We start from the raw sequence: 6738 nt of genomic DNA on the forward strand, positions 1-6738 counted from the left end.
GTAGACTACAGCGACCAAATAAGGAACGTGAATGGCGGCTCCCTATGGGGGCCGCCATTAGCCATACGTGCTTTTTTTTTTTTTAAGTCACCCGTGATAGGCTACGTGACGATTTACGTAGCCTATCACGGCTGACTTTGCAAATCTAGCCGTGATAGGCTACGTTAATCGTCATGTAGCCTATCACGGGGGCGTTTTTTTTTTTTTTAGTTTTATTGGAATGGCAGCGGCGGCAGCCGGTCAAAAGATCGGCTGCCGCCCCCGCCCCTGACGAAGACCCGATGAACCGCCACTGGGACCCGCTGCCGGGACCCGCTGCCGGGAGGGACATTCGGGAAAGGTAAGTCCCATCCCGGGGGGGGGGATGCAGGGGGCGGGGTGTGTGTGGAGAATTTCTCCCCGAAACTTCTTCAGGGGGCCGAACACGTTGGCGCTCGGCCCCCCGAAGTTTAGGGGAGAAATTCTCCGCCAACCCTAAAGGAAAGCAAATCAAATCACTATGCTCCCACATTGAAGAAATCCACTTCCCCATTGACCTCTGCTCCTATTCTTCTGGATGTTTGCAGTTCTATTACTTCTATTACACCTCTCGGCTGCCTGGAATTTTCAGAAGAATGGTCCACAATGAACATGGGTCTGGGGGGAGGGGGGGGTAAGCTCATGCTCTTTTAGAGACCCTCAAAATGTCAAGTCTCTTACACAAAAATCCCTGCAGCAATCATTCTGAAATTTGGCAAGTTTGATTCTTTCAGAAGGGGAAAGTATTCCCTTTTTAAAAGCAATTCCGCTAACTTGGGTTCAGTACCAAGTTGAAGCAGACCAACTCTGAATCAGTCTGAGCAGAACAAATCTACGTGAAAGTGTGTGTGTGTGTGTGGGGGGGTGTCACTGCACTCCTCTCTCCCATACCCAATTCAGTCCCTTTTCCCCACCTTTCTCAACTTAGAGCCAAACTTTCTCAGGTGGGAATTTTCAAATCAGCTGTAATAATGATCAAATAGAGATCGTTGGAAATACCATCTCGCCTATGACTTTTATCAACATAATGATGGGGTTCTACTCCCTCTGAAAGATGAAGATCATAGTTTGGGGGTACTTCTAGATCCATCATTGTCGGCTTTTGTCGCTGGAGGCCTAAGTGGACATGGCAGCTTGGAGTGCCTTTTACCAGCTTTGGTTGGTTCACCACCTATTGCCTTTCCTGGACAGGGATAGCTTGGCCACAGTGGTACAAGCATTAGTAAACTCAAGATTGGATTATTGCAATGCACTCTGTGGGGCTGCCCTTAAAGCTGGTCTGGAAGCTGGAGCTAGTGCAGAAAGCAGCAGCTCAGCTGTTGTCAGGAGCTGCCCCTTTTCAGCATGTAGCTCCTTTGCTGATAGAACTATACTGGCTGCCTATTCACTTTCGGACCAGGTTTAAGGTGTTAGTACTAGTGTACAATGCCCTAAACATCTTGGGATCAGTATACCTGAGAGAGAGCCTTCTTCTTTACCAACCTGCCCAGTCACTGAGGTCATCATAGGGCATGTCCCTGGTGGTTCCACATGGGCCCATGGCCAGGCTTGAGTCCACTAGGAAAAGAGTCTTCAGTGTGACACACACACACACCGCCTTCCTGTAGAACTCTCCACCTCTGGATGTCAGGAAGGTACCAACATTGTGTTGCTTTTAGCACCTCCTGAAGTCACTGTTATTTTGAGAGGGTTTCCTTGAGTGACCAGCCACATTTTATTAAATTCAGAATTTGTTAGTTTTAAAATGTTTTCATTGTTTTAATATGGTGTTTTTTCTCTTCTTCTATCTTTGTTGTTCACTGCTCTGAAATCTTTTGATGTGGAGCCAAATATAAATATTGTAAATAAAATCAATATAATAAATAAATAATTCCATCCTACCATCTTAGAAAAAGCGAAAGCTCAGTGGCAGTTCATATGGTTTGAGTACTGAAGATGTCCAGTTCAATCCCCTGGACCTCCAATTAAAAGCATCTCAGGTATCTTTCTTGGGGACAACTTCTTCTGCTAAGTGAAATAAACCCATTGATGAAAAGATCACTTTCCTATCTCAGTTGTACAATCCATGACCAGTTAACCCTCTTTCAAACGGCCTTCAATTCCCTCAAAATAAAATAGAGCCCCTGTCCAGCTGCAATGTACATCTTTACCATAAAAGTTTACCATATAAACAACAGAACCCAAAGCAGTAGCAAAATACATTAAAGAGGGTACATACAGATACTTGATTAACGAGTGCTTTTGAATATCTCATGGATGACATTATGCCACACCAACGCTGCATGTACTCAAGTGTAGGCCACAAGTGAAATAAAAATTCCTCAGTCATCATCTTTGAATGTTCTCCATTCTTGTCTTTCATTCATAAACAGACACAACCTCTTTCTCTATGTAATGACAATTGCCTTCCGGGTTATCATCACAAGACAAAGAAGGAAGGGAAGCCATTTTGCTGCTATGATTGCCTTCCATGTCCAGAAAGAGAAATTTCAAATGCGACAGGTGAGAGCTACCAGAAGTTTTTGGACTGTGAGTGAAAATGTGTCCTTTTCAGTACTGATGGCAGAGAATTCCGCCACAGACTCCAATGAGGCTGGATTCTAAAGAATCTGCCCCCCCCCCAGAGTCCGTGGCAGAACGGACCACTCACCTCCGCCTCCCCGCGGGATCCATCTGGGTCGGATCCCTGTCCACGGCGAACCTGCGGAGCTCACCACCAGCTCCACAGGGCTGGAGAAAGTCGATACGGCTGGCAGCCATTCCCATGCCCTATCTCTGTCTAAGTCAGTCCCCTGGATGCAAATGGCATAGTGGGTGACATTTGCGGCTGTACAGCTGGTTGATTAGCCTAAATGAAGCCATTTACAGCTGCATTTAGGCTAATTGACCAGCTTTACGGCCGCAAATGACATCTGCTATGCCATTTGTGTCCCTGTTCACACGATAGGCTACACAAATACTTGCATAGCCTATCACGGCCAAAAACAGGGATGCAAATGGCATAGCGGATGCCATTTGCGGCCATAAAGCTGGTCGATTAACCTAAATAAACTTTTTGTTGTGACTCATCTTAACTAAAGGGGCACTCTCTTGTACCCCTTTAATATCCTTTCTAAAATAGGTTAAGAGAAAAGAAAGAAGACAAAACAATATATTATAGCAGGCGAATCCAGAGTGCAGCCTTGACCTATTCTTCTAGATGAGTTTCAGTTGGTACATCTTGAGGACATTGATAAGGTGCTTGGACAGGTTCATGCAAACACTTCTGTACTGGTGGATCCTTGTAGGGATGTTGCGGGCATAGGGATGTCAGAGAATTCCGCGACGGATCTTGGTGAGGCCAAATGCCAGTGCATTTGGCCCCCCGAAATCCATCACAGAATGAAGCCCCCGCCCCCCTCACAAAAGGCACATGGGACAAAGTCCCCGCTGCCCCCACCCCACGAAAGGTGCACAAAACGGAGCACTTACCTGCTCCCGTCCACGCTGCTTTGCAAATGGCGGCCGTCCTGCGGCCACCATTCTCTTCCTCCTCTTCATAGCCATGATAGGCTACTTAAATACTTCCGGACATCCGGCCACTGGGCAGCCCGGCTGTATTGAGCCCTGTATTGAGCTACCGCCATTTGCGTACACTGGGGTTTTTCCCCCTGCCGTGATAGGCTAAGTAAATATTTACGTAGCCTATCACAGTTCAATACAGGGACGCAAATGGCGGCAACTACGACAGCTGCCATTTGCGTCCCTGCAGGGCTGCCCAGTGGCCAGATGTCAGGCTGCGGGCAGCCGGAGCTGGCCGGCGGCTCCGTGGCTTGGCCCACGGAGTGGAGCCGGCCAGGTAGGATTCTGGGGGGAGGGACAGAGCGCCTCCCCCCCACCGCGGATTGCCCGGTGCAGAGCCAGGTAGGTGTGTCGTCCATCCCTATGTGGGTGCCCGATTTGGTCCGCAAATTTGCCGGACTGCTGGTACCCACTCTCTCTGAGCTGCGTCCTCTGAACTACCCCCTCCCAGCTTGCTGGGCCCCAGTCCGCCCACCCCTTGTGTTCGGCGACCGGCTTGAGGCTTACCTGGACCCATTTGCCTCCATGCCGATCACCATGTTTTTAAAAAACATGGTGAGTTGCAGTATGTGCCCATAGACTTATATGCAAAATAAAGCCATGAATCTTGCGTATAAGTTTATGTGTCCACAGATCGTTCCAGTCTCCCCTTCCCATTCCAGGGCAGCTATGCAGGGGCAGGAGCTTGACAAGAGGAGAAAAGCAAGAGGCATTTCCCTCTTGCCTTCCTCCTCTTATCAAGCTCCTGCCCACATGTAGCTGGCCTGGGATGGGGGGGGGAGACTGGAACGATCTACTCTCCTCCTTTCATCCCAGCTACATGAAAGCAGTGGCTTGACAGGAGGAGGCAGGTCAGAGGAAAGGGCCTCTTGCCTTCCTCCTCCTGTCAAGCTGCTGCTTTCATGTAGCTGACCCAGGATGGGGTGGGTGGGAGACTGGAACCATTTATGGACACAGACTTATACTCAAGATTCACGGCTCTTTTTTGCGTATAATATAAATCTATGGGAACATACTGCTGATCACCATATTTTTAAAAACCATGGCAATCGGCATGGAGGCGAACAGGTCCAGGAAAGCCTCGAGCCAGTTGCCAAGTGTGGGAGGGCTCGACTTGGAGCCCGGGGGCTGGCGAGCAGGGGCAGAGACTGGGCAGGTTCTCAGAGAACCTGAACGGTCACATGCCCACACATCCCGAGATCCTTGCCCCTCTTGTCTTATAAAATCTGGCAGGGAAGGAACAGCTGGCTGGGCCAGGGAGGTGATTAATGCCTCCTTGCAAGAGGGAGTGGTCCTGGGCCACCTCAAATAGGTGGTAGTGAGACCACTCCTGAAAAAGCCCTCTCTGGACCCGGAAAAACTTAGTAATTTTAGGCCAGTGGTGAATGTTCCTTTCCTGGGCAAGGTTCTTGAGCAGGTGGTTACCAACCAGCTCCAGACACTCTTGGATGAGACCAATTATCTAGATCCATTTCAGTCAGGGTTCAGGCCGGGTTTTGGCATGGAAACAGCCTTGGTTGCCCTGTATGATGACCTATCTCAGGTGAAAGAAAGGGGGAGTGTGATCCTGTTGATTCTCCTTGACCTCTCAGTGGCTTTCGATACCATCGACCATGGTATCCTTCTGGAACGATTGTCTGAGCCGGGAGTGGGGTGCACTGCATTGTAGTGGTTTTGCTCCTACTTGGAGGGTTGGGTCCAGAAGGTGGTGCTTGGGGAACAATGCTTGGCCCTGTGGATCCTCCAATATGGGGTTCCACAAGGGTCAGTTTTGTCCCCCATGCTGTTCAACATCTACCTGAAATGGTTGAATGTGGTCATCTGGAGTTTTGGAGTGTGTTGTCATCAGTACGCTGATGACACACAGCTCTATTTCTTCTTTTCTTCTTCTTCAGGTGAGACTGTGGATGTGCTGAATAAGTGCCTGGCTGTGACAATGGACTAGATGAGGGCTAATAAACTGAAGCTCAATCCAAACAAGCCTGAGATGCTGTTGGTGGGTGGTTCTGCTGACTGGATGGTGGGGTTAAACTTGTTCTGGATGGTGTTGCACTCCCCCTGAAAGAGCAGGTCCATAGCTTGGGGGTCCTCCTGGAACCATCTTTGTCATTTGAGGCTCAGGTGGCCTCAGTGGCATGGATTTCCTTCTACCAACTTCGGTTGGTGGCCCAACTACACCCCTGTCTGTACAGGGAAAACCTGGCTTCAGTTGTCTATGCTCTGGTAATCTCCAAGTTAGATTACTGCAATGCACTCTGTGTGGGGCTGCCTTTGAAGATGGTTCAAGAGCTGCAGCTTGTGCAAAATGTGGCGGCCAGATTGATAATGGGGACCAGAAGGTCTAAACATATAAGATCGATTCTCTGGCCTGCCTGCACTAGCTGCTTGTATGTTTCCGAACCCAATTAAAGGTGCTGGTTTTTAACCTATAAAGCCTTACATGGCTTGGGACCACAATACCTGATGGAGTGCCCCTCCTGACATGAGCCTACCTGTACACTACACTCAACATCTAAGGCCCTCCTCCAGCTGCCTACACCAAGGGAAGCTCGGAAGATGGCGACAAGGGAGAGGGCCTTCTCAGTGGTGGCCCCAGATTATGAAATTATCTCCCCAATGAGGCCAACATTGTTATCTTTTCAGCACCAGGTTAAGTCCTTTCTCTTCTCCCAGGCATTTGGCAGGATGTGATAAGTTTTAATTGATCCTGGAATGGCGTATGGTTATGGGTGTCTGCTTTGAGATTGCTTGTTGAATTTGTTTTAGATATATGTTATTGTATATTGTTTTGTTCATGTGTTTTTTATGGAATTGACTTTTAAAATCTGTATATTGTATTTTAAAATGTTTTAATCTTTGTAAACTGCCCAGAGAGCTTTGGCTATTGGGCGGTATAGAAATGTAATAAATAAATAAGTAAGTAAGTAAGTAAGTAAGTAAGTGAAATTGCAATGTTTTCATTTCTTTTTCAGATATGAGTGACTGTTTCAAATGCCCTGAAGACTATTATCCAAATGAACATACGGAATTATGTATTCCTAAGGTCACAAGCTTCCTGTCCTACACAGAACCTCTAGGGGTCAATTTGGCCACCTCTGCTCTTTCATTTTCTTTCTTCACAACTTTGATCCTCATGATTTTCATTAAGCACAAGGATAC

At 48.0% G+C, this 6738-nt stretch overlaps 1 long non-coding RNA gene across 1 annotated transcript; it reads left to right on the forward strand.

The window, feature by feature from the left end:
• On the forward strand, nucleotides 1-6520 carry LOC146342514 (uncharacterized). Its single transcript, XR_014783954.1, has 3 exons — nucleotides 1-340; nucleotides 2391-2520; nucleotides 5475-6520. It is a non-coding gene; the product is annotated as an uncharacterized LOC146342514 (long non-coding RNA).
• Nucleotides 6521-6738: the final 218 nt, after the last annotated feature.

Source organism: Heloderma suspectum, chromosome 6, assembly GCF_057233095.1.
Source record: "Heloderma suspectum isolate Gila_16-S chromosome 6, 16-S_ref, whole genome shotgun sequence".
Taxonomy (NCBI): Eukaryota; Metazoa; Chordata; class Lepidosauria; order Squamata; family Helodermatidae; genus Heloderma; species Heloderma suspectum.